Source organism: Leptodactylus fuscus, chromosome 3, assembly GCF_031893055.1.
Source record: "Leptodactylus fuscus isolate aLepFus1 chromosome 3, aLepFus1.hap2, whole genome shotgun sequence".
In the NCBI taxonomy this organism is placed as follows: Eukaryota; Metazoa; Chordata; class Amphibia; order Anura; family Leptodactylidae; genus Leptodactylus; species Leptodactylus fuscus.
Window position 1 is genome coordinate 233445259 of NC_134267.1, and position 24666 is coordinate 233469924.

Below are 24666 nucleotides of genomic sequence, written 5' to 3' on the forward strand. Positions count from 1 at the left end.
AATATATATAGTCACTGAGGAGGGTGTATATAGTATATATAGTCACTGAGGAGGGTGTATATAGTATATATAGTCACTGAGGAGGGTGTATATAATATATATAGTCACTGAGGAGGGTGTATATAGTATATATAGTCACTGAGGAGGGTGTATATAGTATATATAGTCACTGAGGAGGGTGTATATAATATATATAGTCACTGAGGAGGGTGTATATAATATATATAGTCACTGAGGAGGGTGTATATAATATATATAGTCACTGAGGAGGGTGTATATAATATATAGTCACTGAGGAGGGTGTATATAGTATATATAGTCACTGAGGAGGGTGTATATAGTATATATAGTCACTGAGGAGGGTGTATATAGTATATATAGTCACTGAGGAGGGTGTATATAATATATATAGTCACTGAGGAGGGTGTATATAATATATATAGTCACTGAGGAGGGTGTATATAATATATATAGTCACTGAGGAGGGTGTATATATAGTCACTGAGGAGAGTGTATATAATATATATAGTCACTGAGGAGGGTGTATATAGTATATATAGTCACTGAGGAGGGTGTATATAATATATATAGTCACTGAGGAGGGTGTATATAATATATAGTCACTGAGGAGGGTGTATATAGTATATATAGTCACTGAGGAGGGTGTATATAGTATATATAGTCACTGAGGAGGGTGTATATAATATATATAGTCACTGAGGAGGGTGTATATAATATATAGTCACTGAGGAGGGTGTATATAGTATATATAGTCACTGAGGAGGGTGTATATAATATATAGTCACTGAGGAGGGTGTATATAATATATAGTCACTGAGGAGGGTGTATATAATATATAGTCACTGAGGAGGGTGTATATAGTATATATAGTCACTGAGGAGGGTGTATATAATATATATAGTAACTGAGGAGGGTTTATATAATATATATAGTCACTGAGGAGGGTGTATATAATATATATAGTCACTGAGGAGGGTGTATATAATATATATAGTCACTGAGGAGGTTGTATATAATATATATAGTCACTGAGGAGGGTGTATATAATATATATAGTCACTGAGGAGGGTGTATATAATATATAGTCACTGAGGAGGGTGTATATAATATATATAGTCACTGAGGAGGGTGTATATAATATATATAGTCACTGAGGAGGGTGTATATAATATATATAGTCACTGAGGAGGGTGTATATAGTATATATAGTCACTGAGGAGGGTGTATATAATATATATAGTCACTGCGGAGGGTGTATATAATATATATATATAGTCACTGAGGAGGGTGTATATAATATATATAGTCACTGAGGAGGGTGTATATAGTATATATAGTCACTGAGGAGAGTGTATATAGTATATATAGTCACTGAGGAGGGTGTATATAGTATATATAGTCACTGAGGAGGGTGTATATAATATATAGTCACTGAGGAGAGTGTATATAATATATATAGTCACTGAGGAGGGTGTATATAATATATATAGTCACTGAGGAGGGTGTATATAATATATATAGTCACTGAGGAGGGTTTATATAATATATATAGTCACTGAGGAGGGTGTATATAATATATATAGTCACTGAGGAGGGTGTATATAATATATATAGTCACTGAGGAGGGTGTATATAGTATATATAGTCACTGAGGAGGGTGTATATAATATATATAGTCACTGCGGAGGGTGTATATAATATATATATAGTCACTGAGGAGGGTGTATATAGTATATATAGTCACTGAGGAGGGTGTATATAATATATATATAGTCACTGAGGAGGGTGTATATAGTATATATAGTCACTGAGGAGGGTGTATATAATATATATAGTCACTGAGGAGGGTGTATATAATATATATAGTAACTGAGGAGGGTTTATATAATATATATAGTCACTGAGGAGGGTGTATATAATATATAGTCACTGAGGAGGGTGTATATAATATATATAGTCACTGAGGAGGGTGTATATAATATATATATAGTCACTGAGGAGGGTGTATATAATATATAGTCACTGAGGAGGGTGTATATAATATATATAGTCACTGAGGAGGGTGTATATAATATATATAGTCACTGAGGAGGGTGTATATAGTATATATAGTCACTGAGGAGGGTGTATATAATATATATAGTCACTGAGGAGGGTTTATATAATATATATAGTCACTGAGGAGGGTGTATATAATATATATAGTCACTGAGGAGGGTGTATATAATATATATAGTCACTGAGGAGGGTGTATATAGTATATATAGTCACTGAGGAGGGTGTATATAATATATATAGTCACTGAGGAGGGTGTATATATAGTCACTGAGGAGAGTGTATATAATATATATAGTCACTGAGGAGGGTGTATATAATATATATAGTCACTGAGGAGGGTGTATATAATATATAGTCACTGAGGAGAGTGTATATAATATATATAGTCACTGAGGAGGGTGTATATAATATATATAGTCACTGAGGAGGGTGTATATAATATATATAGTCACTGAGGAGGGTGTATATAATATATATAGTCACTGAGGAGGGTGTATATAATATATAGTCACTGAGGAGGGTGTATATAATATATATAGTCACTGAGGAGGGTTTATATAATATATATAGTCACTGAGGAGGGTGTATATAATATATATAGTCACTGAGGAGGGTTTATATAATATATATAGTCACTGAGGAGGGTGTATATAATATATATAGTCACTGAGGAGGGTGTATATAATATATATAGTCACTGAGGAGGGTGTATATAGTATATATAGTCACTGAGGAGGGTGTATATAATATATATAGTCACTGCGGAGGGTGTATATAATATATATATAGTCACTGAGGAGGGTGTATATAGTATATATAGTCACTGAGGAGGGTGTATATAATATATATAGTCACTGAGGAGGGTGTATATAATATATATAGTCACTGAGGAGGGTGTATATAATATATATAGTCACTGAGGAGGGTGTATATAATATATATAGTAACTGAGGAGGGTTTATATAATATATATAGTCACTGAGGAGGGTGTATATAATATATAGTCACTGAGGAGGGTGTATATAATATATAGTCACTGAGGAGGGTGTATATAATATATATAGTCACTGAGGAGGGTGTATATAATATATATATAGTCACTGAGGAGGGTGTATATAATATATAGTCACTGAGGAGGGTGTATATAATATATATAGTCACTGAGGAGGGTGTATATAATATATATAGTCACTGAGGAGGGTGTATATAGTATATATAGTCACTGAGGAGGGTGTATATAATATATATAGTCACTGAGGAGGGTTTATATAATATATATAGTCACTGAGGAGGGTGTATATAATATATATAGTCACTGAGGAGGGTGTATATAATATATATAGTCACTGAGGAGGGTGTATATAGTATATATAGTCACTGAGGAGGGTGTATATAATATATATAGTCACTGAGGAGGGTGTATATATAGTCACTGAGGAGAGTGTATATAATATATATAGTCACTGAGGAGGGTGTATATAATATATATAGTCACTGAGGAGGGTGTATATAATATATAGTCACTGAGGAGAGTGTATATAATATATATAGTCACTGAGGAGGGTGTATATAATATATATAGTCACTGAGGAGGGTGTATATAATATATATAGTCACTGAGGAGGGTGTATATAATATATATAGTCACTGAGGAGGGTGTATATAATATATAGTCACTGAGGAGGGTGTATATAATATATATAGTCACTGAGGAGGGTTTATATAATATATATAGTCACTGAGGAGGGTGTATATAATATATATAGTCACTGAGGAGGGTTTATATAATATATATAGTCACTGAGGAGGGTGTATATAATATATATAGTCACTGAGGAGGGTGTATATAATATATATAGTCACTGAGGAGGGTGTATATAGTATATATAGTCACTGAGGAGGGTGTATATAATATATATAGTCACTGCGGAGGGTGTATATAATATATATATAGTCACTGAGGAGGGTGTATATAGTATATATAGTCACTGAGGAGGGTGTATATAATATATATAGTCACTGAGGAGGGTGTATATAATATATATAGTCACTGAGGAGGGTGTATATAATATACACTCACCGGCCACTTTATTAGGTACACCATGCTAGTAACGGGTTGGACCCCCTTTTGCCTTCAGAACTGCCTCAATTCTTCGTGGCATAGATACAACAAGGTGCTGGAAGCATTCCTCAGAGATTTTGGTCCATATTGACATGATGGCATCACACAGTTGCCGCAGATTTGTCGGCTGCACATCCATGATGCGAATCTCCCGTTCCACCACATCCCAAAGATGCTCCTCTATTGGATTGAGATCTGGTGACTGTGGAGGCCATTGGAGTACAGTGAACTCATTGTCATGTTCAAGAAACCAGTCTGAGATGATTCCAGCTTTATGACATGGCATTGCATTATCCTGCTGAAAGTAGCCATCAGATGTTGGGTACATTGTGGTCATAAAGGGATGGACATGGTCAGCAACAATACTCAGGTAGGCTTTGGCGTTGCAACGATGCTCAATTGGTACCAAGGGGCCCAAAGAGTGCCAAGAAAATATTCCCCACACCATGACACCACCACCACCAGCCTGAACCGTTACCGATACAAGGCAGGATGGATCCATGCTTTCATGTTGTTGACGCCAAATTCTGACCCTACCATCCGAATGTCGCAGCAGAAATCGAGACTCATCAGACCAGGCAACGTTTTTCCAATCTTCAATTGTCCAATTTTGATAAGCTTGTGCAAATTGTAGCCTCAGTTTCCTGTTCTTAGCTGAAAGGAGTGGCACCCGGTGTGGTCTTCTGCTGCTGTAGCCCATCTGTAGCCTCAAAGTTGGACGTACTGTGCGGCGTTCAGAGATGCTCTTCTGGCTACCTTGGTTGTAACGGGTGGCTATTTGAGTCACTGTTGCCTTTCTATCAGCTCGAACCAGTCTGGCCATTCTCCTCTGGCATCAACAACGCATTTCCGCCCACAGAACTGCCGCTCACTGGATGTTTTTTCTTTTTCGGACCATTCTCTGTAAACCCTAGAGATGGTTGTGCGTGAAAATCCCAGTAGATCAGCAGTTTCTGAAATACTCAGACCAGCCCTTCTGGCACCAACAACCATGCCACGTTCAAAGGCACTCAAATCACCTTTCTTCCCCATACTGATGCTCGGTTTGAACTGCAGGAGATTGTCTTGACCATGTCTACATGCCTAAATGCACTGAGTTGCCGCCATGTGATTGGCTGATTAGAAATTAAGTGTTAACGAGCAGTTGGACAGGTGTACCTAATAAAGTGGCCGGTGAGTGTATATAGTCACTGAGGAGGGTGTATATAATATATATAGTCACTGAGGAGGGTGTATATAATATATATAGTCACTGAGGAGGGTGTATATAATATATATAGTCACTGAGGAGGGTGTATATAATATATATAGTCACTGAGGAGGGTGTATATAATATATATAGTCACTGAGGAGGGTGTATATAATATATAGTCACTGAGGAGGGTGTATATAATATATAGTCACTGAGGAGGGTGTATATAGTATATATAGTCACTGAGGAGGGTGTATATAATATATATAGTCACTGAGGAGGGTTTATATAATATATATAGTCACTGAGGAGGGTGTATATAATATATAGTCACTGAGGAGGGTGTATATAATATATAGTCACTGAGGAGGGTGTATATAATATATATAGTCACTGAGGAGGGTGTATATAATATATATAGTCACTGAGGAGGGTGTATATAATATATAGTCACTGAGGAGGGTGTATATAATATATATAGTCACTGAGGAGGGTGTATATAATATATATAGTCACTGAGGAGGGTGTATATAGTATATATAGTCACTGAGGAGGGTGTATATAATATATATAGTCACTGCGGAGGGTGTATATAATATATATATAGTCACTGAGGAGGGTGTATATAATATATATAGTCACTGAGGAGGGTGTATATAGTATATATAGTCACTGAGGAGGGTGTATAATATATATATAGTCACTGAGGAGGGTGTATATAGTATATATAGTCACTGAGGAGGGTGTATATAGTATATATAGTCACTGAGGAGGGTGTATATAATATATATAGTCACTGAGGAGGGTGTATATAATATATATAGTCACTGAGGAGGGTGTATATAATATATACATGGTCACTGAGGAGGGTGTATATAATATATATAGTCACTGAGGAGGGTGTATATAATATATATAGTCACTGAGGAGGGTGTATATAATATATAGTCACTGAGGAGGGTGTATATAATATATATAGTCACTGAGGAGGGTGTATATAATATATATAGTCACTGAGGAGGGTGTATATAATATATATAGTCACTGAGGAGGGTGTGTATAATATATATAGTCACTGAGGAGGGTTTATATAATATATATAGTCACTGAGGAGGGTGTATATAATATATATAGTCACTGAGGAGGGTGTATATAATATATATAGTCACTGAGGAGGGTGTATATAATATATAGTCACTGAGGAGGGTGTATATAATATATATAGTCACTGCGGAGGGTGTATATAATATATATAGTCACTGAGGAGGGTGTATATAATATATATAGTCACTGAGGAGGGTGTATATAATATATATAGTCACTGAGGAGGGTTTATATAATATATATAGTCACTGAGGAGGGTGTATATAATATATATAGTCACTGAGGAGGGTGTATATAATATATATAGTCACTGAGGAGGGTGTATATAGTATATATAGTCACTGAGGAGGGTGTATATAATATATATAGTCACTGCGGAGGGTGTATATAATATATATATAGTCACTGAGGAGGGTGTATATAGTATATATAGTCACTGAGGAGGGTGTATATAATATATATAGTCACTGAGGAGGGTGTATATAATATATATAGTCACTGAGGAGGGTGTATATAATATATATAGTCACTGAGGAGGGTGTATATAATATATATATAGTCACTGAGGAGGGTGTATATAATATATATATAGTCACTGAGGAGGGTGTATATAATATATATAGTCACCGAGGAGGGTGTATATAATATATAGTCACCGAGGAGGGTGTATATAATATATATAGTCACCGAGGAGGGTATATATAATATATATAGTCACTGAGGAGGGTGTATATAATATATATAGTCACTGAGGAGGGTGTATATAATATATATAGTCACTGAGGAGGGTGTATATAATATAGTCACTGAGGAGGGTGTATATAATATATATAGTCACTGAGGAGGGTGTATATAATATATATAGTCACTGAGGAGGGTGTATATAATATAGTCACTGAGGAGGGTGTATATAATATATATAGTCACTGAGGAGGGTGTATAATATATAGTCACTGAGAAGTTTATAGACTATATACACTAGGTGTATGTAATATTGTATACTCTTTATAACTGACTAGCTTTTACCCGCGACTTCGTCTGCGGTGATTGGAGAATTGGGCGGACACAGACGTGTGAAACTGTAAAAGTGTTTTAAAAAGTTTGGTGGGCTAGCAAATGTGATGTGATGTGTTATATTGTGTATGTCGTGATACAGACAATGTGATGTGTTGTATTGTGCATGTCGTGATACAGACAATGTGATGTGTTATATTGTGTATGTCGTGACACAGACAATGTGATGTGTTGTATTGTGTATGTCGTGGTACAGACAATGTGATGTGTTGTATTGTGTATGTCGTGATACAGACAATGCGATGTGTTGTATTGTGTATGCCGTGATACAGACAATGGGATGTGTTGTATAGTGTATGTCGTGATACAGACAATGTGATGTGTTGTATTGTGTATGTCGTGATACAGACAATGTGATGTGTTGCATTGTGTCAGACAATGTGATGTGTTGTATTGTGTCAGACAATGTGATGTGTTGTATTGTGTATGTAGTGATACAGACAATGTGATGTGTTATATAGTGGAAAGCTATATGTAAATGTGAGTGAGTAGAGTGAGGGCGACTCCTGAGGTGACAGTAAGGAGTGTGCAGGCAGGTTGAGGCAGGAAATGCCAGGCAGTGTGTGTGAGTCTATAGCTGGGGCTAGGAGTCCTGCTTTTGTGAGTCTCCTGCTAGGAAGCCATGTTGTTTAGTGGCACCAAAAGTAGCCTGTGACTCAATCCTAAGGGAAAACTATGTTTGTGGAAAATTGCACACAAATCCGTCCAGGCGTTTTAGCGTGATTGAGGAACAAACATCCAAACTCAAAAAACATCCAAACACACAAACTTTCACATTTATAATATTAGTAGGATTAGTGTATGTGATATGTACATTACATGTGTATAAGATATCCACATTATAATGAATACATGTATGTAATATAGCTGATCTCATCTCACAAGATCTCATCACAGAAGGCAACAACAATCAATGAAAAAAGACTTTTCGATGACTGTTTATTGTTTTTTGTTGTCTTCTGTGATAAGAGATTGCGCTGCAGCAGGTTACCCAATAGCAGGGGTTGGGGTTATCGCTGCTACATCTGTACGTTATATCTCATAAGTGTAATTAGTATAATTCATCACATATAAAGTCCTATATAATGGGATATGAGGGAGAGGTTTACAGGAGAGATATGAGCGAACATAATATTATACAATTATTAGCAATAATTATTAGAGATGAGCGAGTACTGTTCAGATCAGCCGATCCGAACAGCACGCTCCATAGAAATGAATGGAAGCACCTGGTACTTCCGCTTTGACGGCGGCTGGCCGCTTAACCCCCCGCGTGCCGGCTACGTCCATTCATTTCTATGCGAGCGTGCTGTTCGGATCGGCTGATCCGAACAGTACTCGCTCATCTCTAATAATCATCACATGGCCAAAACTACAGAGGAGTTCCTGCCGCCGGCCTAGTCAAAGGGGAATCCCTAGCGTCGGATTCTGTGACTCACTTGAGCCCGTGTCCGCTAACCCCCGATGTCCGTATGTGGCCTCTCCTCAGGGAAACCGTTTTTTTGGACAGACACAAAGTCCTGCATATCCGACTTTGTGTCCGGCCAAAAAAAAAAACAGTTTCCCCGAGGAGAGGCCGCATACGGACATCAGGGGTTAGCTTTAAGAACCCATTCAAACGAATGGGATCTAAAACTGACCGCCGAGAAGTCGTCCCCTTTGCAGTTTCTCCGGGGAATAGGACGGTGACACGGCGGACGTCGAATGTGAACACCCCCTTAACCAGCTGTGAAGTCTGCGGCAAGTTGGATCAGGGCGCTTATTTTTTCAGCGTCGTCCTACCATCTCTATGTCATTGAGAGCAATGGGAGGCAAAATCTGCCCCTAAACCAGCTTAAAATTCACCGCATATCTGATGGCTAGTCTATCAGTCACAGATACATACGTGTAACCTCGGTGTGCATATGTTACCAAAATCACATGGTGGGTTTGGCACGGGTTGGTGTCATGTCACTTTATAGAGGTACTTCATCTGGAACTGATTATGGGGCACTCTGGTTGGGGTGTTGTTTGGGGGCAGTCTGGTGGGCACTGTTTATAGCACTGCAGACTGGTATTGTTATGGGGCACTGGTATTTGGGATCATCCTCTGGCTGGGGGCACTATAAATGGGGCTGACTGTGTATGGGGGCATTATTTATGGGGCTGATTGTGTAAGGGGGGGCTATTTATGGGGCTGACTGTATAAGGGGGCACTATTTATGGGGCTGACTGTGTATGGGGACACTATTTATGGGGCTGACTGTATGGGGACACTATTTATGGGGCTGACTGTGTATGGGGGCACTATTTATGGGGTTGACTGTGTATGGGGACACTATTTATGGGGCTGACTGTATGGGGACACTATTTATGGGGCTGACTGTGTATGGGGACACTATTTATGGGGATGACTGTGTATGGGGACACTATTTATGGGGCTGACTGTGTATGGGGACCCTATGGGGCTGACTGTGTATGGGGACACTATTTATGGGACTGACTGTGTATGGGGACACTATTTATGGGACTGACTGTGTATGGGGACACTATTTATGGGCCTGACTGTGTATGGGGACACTATTTATGGAGCTCACTGTGTATGGGGACACTATTTATGGGGCTGACTGTGTATGGGGGCACTATTTATGGGGCTGACTGTGTATGGGAGCACGATAAATGGGGCTGACTGTGTATGGGGGCACTATTTATGGGGCTGACTGTGTATGGGGACACTATTTATGGGGCTGACTGTGTATGGGGACACTATTTATGGGGCTGACTGTGTATGGGGGCACTATTTATGGAGCTCACTGTGTATGGGGACACTATAAATGGGGCTGACTGTGTATGGGGACACTATTTATGGGGCTGACTGTGTATGGGGACCCTATGGGGCTGACTGTGTATGGGGGACTATTTATGGGGCTGACTGTGTATGGGGACACTATTTATGGGGCTGACTGTGTATGGAGACACTATTTATGGGGCTGACTGTATGGGGACACTATTTATGGGGCTGACTGTGTATGGGGGCACTATTTATGGGGTTGACTGTGTATGGGGACACTATTTATGGGGCTGACTGTGTATGGGGACACTATTTATGGGGCTGACTGTGTATGGGAGCACTATTTATGGGGCTGACTGTGTATGGGGACCCTATGGGGCTGACTGTGTATGGGGACACTATTTATGGGACTGACTGTGTATGGGGACACTATTTATGGGACTGACTGTGTATGGGGACACTATTTATGGGCCTGACTGTGTATGGGGACACTATTTATGGAGCTCACTGTGTATGGGGACACTATTTATGGAGCTCACTGTGTATGGGGACACTATTTATGGGGCTGACTGTGTATGGGGGCACTATTTATGGGGCTGACTGTGTATGGGAGCACGATAAATGGGGCTGACTGTGTATGGGGGCACTATTTATGGGGCTGACTGTGTATGGGGACACTATTTATGGGGCTGACTGTGTATGGGGACACTTTATGGGGCTGACTGTGTATGGGGGCACTATTTATGGAGCTCACTGTGTATGGGGACACTATAAATGGGGCTGACTGTGTATGGGGACACTATTTATGGGGCTGACTTTGTATGGGGACCCTATGGGGCTGACTGTGTATGGGGGACTATTTATGGGGCTGACTGTGTATGGGGGCACTATTTATGGAGCTGACTGTGTATGGGGACACTATTTATGGGGCTGACTGTGTATGGAGACACTATTTATGGGGCTGACTGTATGGGGACACTATTTATGGGGCTGACTGTGTATGGGGGCACTGTTTATGGGGTTGACTGTGTATGGGGACACTATTTATGGGGCTGACTGTGTATGGGGACACTATTTATGGGGATGACTGTGTATGGGGACACTATTTATGGGGCTGACTGTGTATGGGAGCACGATAAATGGGGCTGACTGTGTATGGGGACACTATTTATGGGGCTGACTGTGTATGGGGGCACTATTTATGGTGCTGACTGTGTATGGGGGCACTATTTATGGGGCTGACTGTGTATGGGGACACTATTTATGGGGCTGACTGTGTATGGGGCCACTATTTATGGGGCTGACTGTGTATGGGAGCACTATTTATGGGGCTGACTGTGTATGGGGACCCTATGGGGCTGACTGTGTATGGGGACCCTATGGGGCTGACTGTGTATGGGGACACTATTTATGGGACTGACTGTGTATGGGGACACTATTTATGGGACTGACTGTGTATGGGGACACTATTTATGGGCCTGACTGTGTATGGGGACACTATTTATGGAGCTGACTGTATGGGGGTACTATTTATGGAGCTGACTGTATGGGGGCACTATTTATGGCGCTGACTGTGTATGGGGACACTATTTATGGGGCTGACTGTGTATGGGGACACTATTTATGGAGCTGACTGTATGGGGGCACTATTTATGGCGCTGACTGTGTATGGGGACACTATTTATGGGGCTGACTGTGTATGGGGGCACTATTTATGGGCGTACTGTGTATGGGGGCACTATTTATGGCACTGACTGTGTATGGGGACACTATTTATGGGGCTGACTGTGTATGGGGACACTATTTATGGGTCTGTGTATGGGGACACTATTTATGGGGCTGACTGTGTATGGGGACACTATTTATGGGTCTGACTGTGTATGGGGACACTATTTATGGAGCTCAATGTGTAAGGGGACACTATTTATGGGCGTACTGTGTATGGGGACACTATTTATGGGGCTGACTGTGTTAGGGGCCGGTATATAGCATAGTACAGCACCTAGAGCGCCGTGCCAAGTGTATCAGCGTTATCTAGCAACACAGCGCCGCTGATGTACTCTTGTGTCACGTGAGCCGCGTGTTACACCTACTTCCGCCTGTAGAGGCGCTAGGGATACGACCATGCTGCGGCATACAATGTACGGGGGGAGTCACGAGCACAGTCCGCAGGCGTCAGCTCTATATATAGAGGAAAGTCACTGACCGTATACATCCATACGTATAATAACAAGGATATCAGATCATGTGACCGGCACCTCAAGCTCTACAGTCAATGAGGGTCCTAGTACTCCTATAGTCAGGATGGCCGAGCGGTCTAAGGCGCTGCGTTCAGGTCGCAGTCTCCCCTGGAGGCGTGGGTTCGAATCCCACTTCTGACAATAATGTTTTTCTCTATTGCTAAAACTTTTCCCTTACTTGTTATCATGGAAGAAAATGTGCACTATGCTGGAATAGGTTCTATAGGAGATGTTATATACAGCATGTATGTGCCAAATGTCTAATACTACTGTGTCATTGTTAGTCACTAAGTCACTATTCTATGATATACTGTCTATATAATTTTTGTGGGATCTCTTTTCCGGTCTATACATTGTATAGATTTAGGAAAAGCTACAAAATACTGCTACTGACTATTATGGCAAATGGTATAAAGAAGAACTCCCTAATCTATTACTGGTATCATAGTATTTCAAGGGCTTGTTATAATATGGACCCTTATCCACAGGACAGAGGATAAATGTTCGATCGGAAGGGACCCAATCAATGAATGCTGCAGTGGTCAGGAAGACGGGGGACCAAATGTCCCCCTAAAGCTTCGTGTGAATGGAGCGGAACGTCAGTGCAGTTGTGTGACCAGAGCTCCATTCACTTCTATGGGGCTGCCCAGACTGTAATTTCCATTAGTGCCCACAGCCCCATAGAAGTGAACGGAGCATCATTTTCACAAGCGTACTGGTGGTCCATTCACAAGGTGGGTTTAGGGAGACTTTCAGTGCCCAGAGACAGAAGAGAAAAGCAGGGGAATGGGGTGAGGTAAGTATTAGGTTTATGGGGGGACTCCGGGAGTGGAACTTTATAATGTGGGTGCAACTAGAGGGGGACATTATAATGTTGGAGGGTCGTGAAGGCGGACATTATTCTTTAGGGGACATATATTTCAATGGAGCACCTTTGTAGTACCGACATTTGACCAGTGATCTGCCAGAGTACCAGATGCTGGACCCCCACAGATCTAATATCAATCTCAGAAACCACCACTTTAACCACTCCATTGTAGACTGTACCATGCAAAAAGTGCCTAAAACTACTAAAGTGGTTATCCTGAAGGTTAACTCGCCCTGTTTTGTCCACATTCACGCACTGCGGAAAGGGGGTTGTGGTGCAGGAAAGTGTCTTGTGCAAATGGGCGCCATGATATCATCCCTCTGTGCCACATATATTATATGACCTGTCCACAGGATAATGGTATTGTCACTGACTGTATATATCTGTGTATAACATCATGTGACTGGGCACATCAGTAGGTCATCAAATCGGTTGGGGTCCGACATCAGGACCCTATCCTGATCAGGTGTTTCGGCTGCCAGAATCCATATACCAGTTATACAGCCGTAAACAGCCCTGCTCCTATTCAAGTGAACCACTACACTGCATGGACTGGAAGCTGTATACAGTATACAGAGGACTGAACACTATAGTGGTGGTGCCTGGAATTGCAACGCAGCTCTAATGCACTTGCACAGGAGCAGGGCTCCTTCTGGCATTATACCTGATATAGGGCTTCAAGTGAAACAGCTGATCTGGACGGGGTCCAAGTTTCGGACCCTGACCAATCTGACACTGATGACCTATCCTGTGGGGCCTTAGCCTAAAGGTCCAGGCTCTAAACCAGCGGTGGCCCCGGCAAGTGACCAGGTGACATGCCACTGCTTGCTGCTATAAGATAACCCTATTTTAGTGTATTGGGCAATATTACAGGGCTGTCAGGAATACGTCAGAGGCGCATTTGCAAAGTCATTTTAATGGTGCCTCTAGTATATTTTGCACTGTACCTGTAGGGAAGCTTCTGGTCACCTGCTACTTGTGGTTCTTCTGGGTTAGCATTTAGGTTTTGTTATAATACAGCTGCATATAAGAATCTGTATTACAACTGCAACTCCAAACCAAAGTGAAGCCGGCCATACATGTCAGCTATCGCATAGCTCCCCTACACAAATGCACCCTCCGCTCTGCAGGACATCTGTACTCAATAGGAGATTTTGAGCCAAAACCAAAAAGAATGGGGAATTTAAAGGAATTATTTACAATTATTCCTTCTTATAAATCCATTCCTGGCTTTGGCTCCAAAAATCTGATGCAAAATATGCAACAAAAAACACAGTTTTTGTTTAATGTGTGATCTTAGCCTCAAACACAACTTTCATGACACGTTTATGACATGAGACAAATATATAGGAAAGGCACGGGGTGACATAAAGTTGCATAATATCCTTAGTGTGTAGCCCACACGCGGCAGAGAGTCCAGCGGTGTGACACGCCATGTAACACCCATGACAGGTATGTCGTATTCCACCCACTGCAGATGATGTGTGTCTGTCCTCAGGCCTTCAGCCCATTACAGAGCGCCCGTGGGTTTAGGGTAAGCTGATTATATTCTGGGTGTATACTGTATACTAGTGGATATGTATTTATAGACATAGCTTTCTAAGACAAGGCCGCATAGTCCGCCAAGACTGCTGACAGCCCTGGATTTACAGATTCCTGCTTGAGTTAATCAGAATTCCTCAGAACTACCCATTCAGGCATGCTGTAATACTGCAAACCTACAGGGGGCTGCAGTGAGCCTGTCCCCATATTGTCTTATGATATAATATATGCTGGGGCATGTTTATAAAGACTGGCGTATTGTGTGTCAGTCTTAATAAAGGCCCTGACTGGTGCAGAGAACAAGTGATTTATAAGCTCCAGTCTCTATAAACCAGTCGGACATCCCAGTGCTAGAACTGGCGTTAGTTATGAGAATTATATTGGGCCAAGGTGTCCGTGCCCCAGCTCGCCCTGTTTTGTCCACATTCACGCACTGCGGAAAGGGGGTTGTGGTGCAGGAAAGTGTCTTGTGCAAATGGGCGCCATGATATCATCCCTCTGTGCCAGAAAACTGGTATAGAAGGATGGATAAATCTCCCCCATAATGCTTGGTAGGCTGAGTTTACGTATATCTAGATATAGTTAGGCATTGTATAGAATACCTAAAACTAGCCGGCAATGTATGAAACGATTCATCATTTCGCACATTGCCTTGGTGTTCTATACAATGCCGAATGAGAAAGCAGCAAAGTATGAAAAACTAGGTGACTTTTGTTCTCACTTCGCTTCTTCAGCTCCTCGGCAAGGCACTGGTACTAGCAGCATCATGATCATCATCTCCAATGGTCACGCGCGCTTCACTTCTAGCATGAACTAATAGGTGACCTTCGTTCTCGCTTTGCTTCTTCAGTTCCTCGGCAAGGCACTAGTATTAGCATCATCATCATCTCCGATGGTCACACTTCGCTTCTAGCATGAAGCCACTTCCGCGCATGCGCGATACGACGGTCTCTCTCTGCCGTTGCCTCAGGCTTACACTTTGTTCACCAGTATCTCCGATGATCTTCACTTCTAGCATGATACGCGACGGTCTTCTCTGCCGAAATTCAACTTAATTTGGTTTTGTTCGTGAATGAATGTCCATGAAAATGTGGTAAGGGGAGGACGAGCAAGCTGGAGTGTTGGAGAAGGACATGAAACAACGATTCGACGACAAACTGTACAAAATTCGAGGGAACGCTGCCAAAAACAGTATTTGGTTAAGCCAAACTACTTACCAGAAGTTAATCAATGATGTCCAAAAAGCCAAAATGACTACTAAGAGGGAAACCAAGGACTATTGGTTGCTGAATCGCTACGATGTGATGATTGTAGGAAACAAAAGGAAACTCATTTATCCTGTTAAAAAAGACGCCAGTACTATCCAATATTACGTCACAGACTTTTTCACTACATTTCAAGCACTTCACGGAGCCGCTCGTTTGGGGTTTTTCACACTTTGCCTTTGCATTTGGCATTCTATAGAATGATTCTCCCATTTCATACATTGCCTAATAATGTCGGGCATTCTGTACAATGCATTGTATAGAATGCCTGCTTTTTATACATTGCCTGTAGCATGTATATATATATATATATATATATATATATATATATATATATATATATATATATATATATATGCACACACAATATTTTAGTGCTGTTCGTGTCAGTATCTAGTCACTTAGGTTATGTTCACATGTAGCATATCTGCCACATTAAATCTGGTCCATTCATCTGAATGATACGGCAGGTGCAGGGATTTCTCGCACCCACATTCACATGAATGAAACTGATTTTTGGACATTGACATTATTATTGCAGGTCTGCCACGTGTGAACTTACCCTAAAGCACTGCATGCTGCATTTTTTGGTCTGGCGCCAGGAGACATACATCAGAGAGGTGTGGTATACATTGATGGCCGCATGATTTTGATGGTAATACTTTAATTATACCAGAATCTAGTGTGTGTACACCTGCAAAGACATAGCACCCCAGCAAAAATCTACAGCTCTGAGCAGGACTAGACTGGGGTAGTTTAGGGTCAGTGCACACAGAGTTTTTTGGCACTGATTTTGACGCCGAATCCGCCTCAAAAATCAGCCTCCAAAAAAAGCCTCCTAATAGGAACTCTATTGGGCGGATTCAGCGTCAACATCAGTGCCAAAAAGCTCTGTGTGCACTGACCCTTACATGGCGTCCATGCACATCAATGGGTTTTCGGAGTAATGGCATGTTCTCCAGAGTAAGGTTGGTTGCACATGGCCGTTTGCTTCCGGCTGGGGGCGGCGCACCCTTTCATTAAATGAATAGGAACCACGGAAGCAGGACCGCAAAATAGGACAGAAATAGGACTTATTCTATATCTTGTGGCCTGGACTGTCGACCGGCACACATGACCATGTAGCACTCTGGTCTCAGCCACGGTCATTTGCAAGAGGCATAAGTGATGCTCTGTAACTGCACTCCACTAGAGATGAGCAAACCGGTTTGAATTGAACCATATTTGACATGGATTTTCCAAAAGTTTCAGGCTTGACCCAAAACTTTAGGGGGTCATCATCCACAAACTGAAAGTGAAATAGTTTTTACTCTGGGGTATAATAGTCCAGAGTATAATAGGTGAAGACCAGTGGTGAACCTAGCCTCTCTGCTGCCTGAGGTGGACGATCAAAAGACGCCCCCTCCCCCTAGACGGTTAGAAATACGGTTGGAAAATCCTATGGATTGCGGATAAATATTAGAAAAATCACTCTTATTATTATTTTGAAACTGCAGAAGCGTACTCACCTCTGTTAGCTGTCCAGCAGGAGCACAGACATACGTCGGGTGCGGGCCTGAGCTCACGTGGCCACGTCACCCGGCGTGTGGCGGAGCGGTGGTGGGGGTGTTTTGGGGCCGCAGAACAAGGCAGGGAGGCCTGCTGCTGAATCTGATTGTTTAATATGTGGGCGGCTTGTCCTTAGGTCAGCCAAAATGCCGCCCCCTGCAGCTGACAGGATTGCACCGCTTAAGGCTGCCGCCTCACCTCGCCTCATTAGAGGTGCGGCGCTGGTGAAGGCCCAAGGGAAGTGACTCTCCTTGCGGCATCCAGTGTATCCTCTGGGTCCTCTCTTGGGGCACATCATTCGCCCCAGGGTCACTGCTGAGGCCTGTGCTTGGGTGTCAGTGGTCTCATGAGACTTGTTGATGTCATGATGCTTGTATAATGTCTTGATGTTGACATGTCCCATGTGACCGCTGTGGTCCAATCATAGGTCTGAGTGGTGACTCTGGAGCACATGACGTCACCCAGACGCCAGAAGAGGACCCAGATGGAGCAATGTCCTGAGGATGACCAGAAGAGCTGAGGTAAGGTGAGTACAACTGTTTGCTATTTTTCTGCACCTACCCTTGGTCTCCACTTATTATACTCTGGGATCTGAAGAGAACTTTTATGACCCCAAACACATTTTGGGGTTGAACTGCCTGAACCTGAAACAAAATGGATCTTCAGTGTTGGTCCATCTCTACTCTCCACTCCAGCCAAAAGATGAGGATCCTCAAGAGGGGAACCCTCCCTTTAACTCAGAATTCCCTATTCTGGACAAATCCTTTAAAACAATAGAGTTATAAAGTGAAATATCAGGATGCAGTGAGCTGTCGCCCCGTCCAACATAAAAGCGTTTAGTTTTTGCAAGTCTAAAGACCTTCTTCACATGACTGCAGCCATAGGCAGAACAATTATCATCAAAGGGGTTGTCTTATGGGCAAACGTGAAGCTGGAATGTGCGGCTGTTCTCTTCAACGTGCATGCGGAACGTCTTGTGTCTTATTTCTGTGCTATGATACATAATGTGCATTATCCCAGTGCTGTGATGTTGCTGTTTTGTAGAGTCCCCGTTCGGTGACATCACCATGTGCAACATTTCTCCATGTCCAGAACTTGCTGCTAAAGGTGGTCATGGTGAAGAGTTGGCACCTAAAGTGTTGGTATGGGCCTCCTTGGTTACATCCCTATGGGCTTGTTCATTCTAGGAAGGACTTTGAGGCTGACATCTGCCTCAGTCTTTGATTTCCCGAGGCGAAAGTCTAATCGGCCCATTGTCTCAAGGTTCGGACTAAATCAGCCACAAAATCTGCAGCAAGATCGAGCAGGACGCTTATTTTTTTCATGTCCTGCTCTCATCATGAGAAAGGTGGTCCCTTGTACCCCGAAGTGACAGGTCTAATAAGCGTCGCCCCGCCATTCACTTCTATAGGATTACTGGAGATAGCGGAACACTGGCAGTCCCATACGTATTAATGGAGTGACAGCGTGCATGCTACAACTATTGCTCCATTCAGATGTGGGACTAGGATCCCTGTTCTTGTGATCAGACGGGATCCCAGTGTTCTGATTGCCAACGGTTAGCAAGTTACCTTCTACACAGTCCAGTCACATTAATGTGACCACCTGTCAGAATCCAGAATAACCCCCTTTGGCAGAGCGGACCGCTGCGAGACGTACAGGAAGAGAGGGGATGTTGTGATGATGGTCACTGAGATGTTGAGCCATGCCGACTCCAGTGCCGTGTCCTGCTGCGCTAGGTTACGCGGTTGAGCATCCATGGCACGAACGACCAGATCAAGGTGGCCACACAGATTCTCGATTGGGTTCAAGTCCGGGGAATTTGCTGGCCAAGTGAGTACGGTAAACTGATCCTGGTGCACCTCGAACCACGCACGTACACTGCGAGCTTAATGACATGTTGCATTGTCCTGCTGGTAGATGCCATCATCCTGAGGAAAAACAATTGGCATGGAGGGGTGAACATGGTCCGCAAGGATAGATGCATACTGGTGTTGATCCATCGTGTCTTCCTCAATGATGAGTGCACCCAGATGGCTGATGACACGCGCCTTCTGCCATTGGTTATTTAACATTGCCGTCAAAAGTAGGCGGTGGTCACATTAATATGACTGGACTGTGTACATTGTAGATAGGGGTATCTTTCAATTACCAAAATACCCCTTTAATGAGTAGGGAACATTTTAATGGAGTGATTCATGAGGTTGCCCTACAGTGGAACCCCTGATCTATTACGGTTGACCACTTCCAGGTCAAAATACTTTCCTGTCTCCCTAGTGCAAATAGTGCCCTGGTCTTTAGGGTATATTCACACTCAACAGAATTGTAGCAGAAATTTCTGCCTCCATATGGAAGAAATTTTTTGTTACTGAAAGTGAATACACCCTTGTTCTGGTTGTCACTATGAGCTCGCTCACTTGACTACCCCAATATAAATAAAAATAGACAAGCGGAGGCGGACACCGCAGGTCGGGAGCCCGCCTGTTGATGTTTTATTGTTTTTCATGGACAGCGACGTTGTTATGACTCGCGGTGAGTTTTCTTACAGGCTCCTCATTGTATCACCGCTAAAACACATAAACCGGCTACTTCCTCACAGAGGAAACGAAAATCCAAATCTAGGAAAATATTACAACAAAGGCTATGAATCACCTTTAGCAGAGAAGTAGGTGACATGGTTATATACGGACAATAAGAAATGTTACATGGATATACAGTGACCTCTACCCTGTAGTCAGTGACCCCTTATCTGCGTATAATATCTTCCTCTCTATGTCATTATTGGTAAGGGTCCGACGCCCAGTACCGATCATTGGATAGGGGGAGCTGGGGCTGTAAATGTATAGTGGATGGGGGTGGAGGTAGATTCTTTCATTCATATATAGCTACCCTACTAGGTTGGGGAATTAGGAGTTAATAGGATTTTCATGAACATAACATTGAATAATTTAGCAAATCTAAATAATTAAGTATCTGATCATTGGGGGGGCTGACAGCCAGCTCCTGCATGGATCAGCTGTTCAGGAGTGCTTTACAGTACCTGGAGCCATAAGCAGTATAGTGGCTGGGCGCTAGTACTGCAGCTCAGTTCCCATTGAAGTCAATGAGTTACAGTACCGACGCCTGGCCACTATACAGTGTACTGAGCCAACTGCTTCTGGCTCCATGCACTGTATAGCATACAGACTGTATGAAACTCTGAACCACTGGTTGATGTGGGAGCCGTTCACCGATAGGATATTTATGGCATATCCTAAAGAGGGTATGTGAACACAGGGGTGGTGCCTAATACCAACAGTCATAGGAGGTCACATGGATATAGGGGTGGTGGCTAATACTAACAGTCATAGGTGGTCGCATGGATATAGGGGTGGTGCCTAATACTAACAGTCATAGGTGGTCGCATGGACATAGGGGTGGTGCCTAATACCAACAGTCATAGGAGGTCACATGGACATAGGGGTGGTGCCTAATACCAACAGTCATAGGAGGTCACATGGATATAGGGGTGGTGCCTAATACTAACAGTCATAGGTGGTCACATGGACATAGGGGTGGTGCCTAATACTAACAGTCATAGGTGGTCACATAGACACAGGGGTGGTGCCTAATACCAACAGTCATAGGAGGTCACATGGACATAGGGGTGGTGCCTAATACTAACAGTCATAGGTGGTCACATAGACACAGGGGTGGTGCCTAATACCAACAGTCATAGGAGGTCACATGGACACAGGGGTGGTGCCTAATACTAATAGTCATAGGAGGTCACATGGACCCGGTGTGGTGCCTAATACTAATAGTCATAGGAGGTCACATAGACACAGGGGTGGTGCCTAATACTAACAGTCATAGGTGGTCACATGGACACAGGGGTGGTGCCTAATACCAACAGTCATAGGAGGTTACATAGACACAGGGGTGGTGCCTAATACTAACAGTCATAGGAGGTCACATGGACATAGGGGTGGTGCCTAATACTAACAGTCATAGGAGGTCACATGGACACAGGGGTGGTGCCTAATACTAACAGTCATAGGAGGTCACATGGACCCGGTGTGGTGCCTAATACTAATAGTCATAGGAGGTCACATGGACCCGGTGTGGTGCCTAATACTAATAGTCATAGGAGGTCACATGGACACAGGGCTGGTGCCTAATACTAACAGTCATAGGAGGTCACATGGACACAGGGGTGGCGCATAATACTAATAGTCACAATGGACGCAGGCATACCTCCCAACCGTCCCGATTTCCGCGGGACAGTCACGATTTGGGTGACATGTCCCGCGGTCCCGGTTGGAGGGAGGTATGTCCCGATTTCAACTCAGATCTGCGTCCAGAGGACGCAGATCTGAGTTGAACACATATGCGGCTGAAGCAAGGAGCTGACACAGGTCAGCTCCTCGCTTCGCCGCTGCCCGCCTCTCTCCCTGACACATGCGGCTGAAGCTGCTCGCGTGCTCGCTTCGCCGCTGCGTCTCTCTCTCACTGACACATGCGGCTGAAGCGAGGAGCTGACCTGTGTCAGCTCCTCACTTCGCTGCTGCCGCCGGCTCCTGGCTTGTACACATGCGGCTGAAACGAGGAGCTGACCTGTGTCAGCTCCTCGCTTCACTGCTGCCGCCGGCTCCTGGCTTGTAGACGCGATGTACAAGCCAGGAGCCGGCGGCAGCGGCGAAGCGAGGAGCTGACCTGTGTCAGCTCCTTCCTTCAGCCGCATGTGTCAGCGAGAGAGGCGGGCAGAGAGCGGCGAGGGAGCGGAGGAGAAGGTAAGTTTAATGTGGAAGTGGAACGTGAATCTGGGGGCAGATGAAGGAGAGGACGGCATGACACTGGGGGCAGAGATTGAGAGGACGGCATGACACTGGGGGCAGAGATGGAGAGGACGGCATGACACTGTGGACAGAGATGTGGGACATGAATCTGGGGGCAGAGATGTGGGACATGAATCTGGGGGCAGAGATGTGGGGACATGAATCTGGGGGCAGAGATGGGGGACATGAATCTGGGGGCAGAGATGGAGGGGACATGAATCTGGGGGCAGAGATGTGGGGACATGAATCTGGGGGCAGAGATGGAGAGGACATGAAACTGGGGGCAAAGATGTGGGACATGAATCTGGGGGCAGAGATGTGGGGACATGAATCTGGGGCAGAGATGAAGGGACATGAATCTGGGGGCAGAGATGGGGGACATGAATCTGGGGGCAGAGATGGAAGAGGGACATGAAACTGGGGGCAGATGAAGGGTGTATATGAAACTGGGGGAGAGATAGAGGGGGGACATATAATTTACGGGTGACTGTAGGAGGATTATACTGTGTGCGGGCACATGAAAAGATTAACGAGTGGGCGGAGTCAACACAAAGTGGGCGGGGTTAAATTTGCCGCGGCGCGCATAGCGCGCCGCACATTTTGTCCCTCTTTCGGTTCTTCAAAAGTTGGGAGGTATGCGCAGGGGTGGTACATGATAATGACAGTCACAGACCCGGGGTGTTGTCTAATACTAACAGTCATAAGAGGTCACGTATATACGTTGTAGTCAGCAATAACACAGTATACAGCTCGGCCTCTTCCCAGTGTCTGACTTCTCTCATTGTACTCTCTGTCTATCAGTATACCAGGGCATTAACCCCTGCAGTGACATATAGTTAATTACTCAGCACATTACAATAGACATCATCTTGGTGATATGACATGGCTACTCCTAAGGTCTTCCCCGAAGGCCTTGCTATAAAAGTCCTTTCTTCTTTGGGCTCTGTTGATGGTCCTCAGTACCTGGTAGCTGTCTGTACACATCACAGAATGGAGTCTCCTCTCTGCTGAGTCAGGACAACAAGCCGCCACATGTCCATCATCTGCTCCGCGCAGGGCACAATGCTCAGAGACAACGTATTTATAGGATTACACAAAATGACATCGTTCACCTGCAAGGAGAGAAGTGACAGCCATCATCCCTGCTATCTCCACAGCAGCTAGGCAGACTACGGATTCACTTACATTGTTTTGGTGCAAAAACTGAAAAAATAAGGGTTTTACAAGACATCTACTGATAGCTATGGGTCATTTATATGTTATTGGTGGGGGCCGACGCCTGGGGCACTCACAGATCAGATGGCTGAAGTGGCTGCAGCATTCAGGTGTTACAGCCTCTTCACTATTTATTGCACAGTGCTGTATATAGTGTAGTACTAGTAACAGCTGATCGGTGGGTGTGCCAATGATAGGTCGTCAATACATGAGTCAATGATGTGTGTCCCCCAATTAAATATATAGGGAGTACGCCATTCCACATCTAAAGTAACATGAAGTGTTTGGGGTTTTTTTTTAAAGAAAGACACAGCTTTTCCGCAGTTCTGCGGTGACTGCACCAGCAGAATAGTGAGTGCAGCTCTGGAGTATAATACAGGATGTAACTCAGGATCAGTACAGGATAAGTAATGTAATATATGTACACAGTGACTGTACCAGCAGAATAGTGAGTGCAGCTCTGGAGTATAATACAGGATGTAACTCAGGATCAGTACAGGATAAGTAATGTAATATATGTACACAGTGACTGTACCAGCAGAATAGTGAGTGCAGCTCTGGAGTATAATACAGGATAAGTAATGTAATATATGTACACAGTGACTGTACCAGCAGAATAGTGAGTGCAGCTCTGGAGTATAATACAGGATGTAACTCAGGATCAGTACAGGATAAGTAATGTAATATATGTACACAGTGACTGTACCAGCAGAATAGTGAGTGCAGCTCTGGAGTATAATACAGGATGTAACTCAGGATCAGTACAGGATAAGTAATGTAATATATGTACACAGTGACTGTACCAGCAGAATAGTGAGTGCAGCTCTGGA

The 24666-nt window shown here is 43.3% G+C and overlaps 1 non-coding gene across 1 annotated transcript; it reads left to right on the forward strand.

Moving 5' to 3' along the window:
* Positions 1–12639: 12639 nt before the first annotated feature.
* TRNAL-CAG (transfer RNA leucine (anticodon CAG)) lies at positions 12640–12722 on the forward strand. Its single transcript has one exon. It is a non-coding gene; the product is annotated as a tRNA-Leu (tRNA).
* The last annotated feature ends 11944 nt before the right edge of the window (positions 12723–24666 follow it).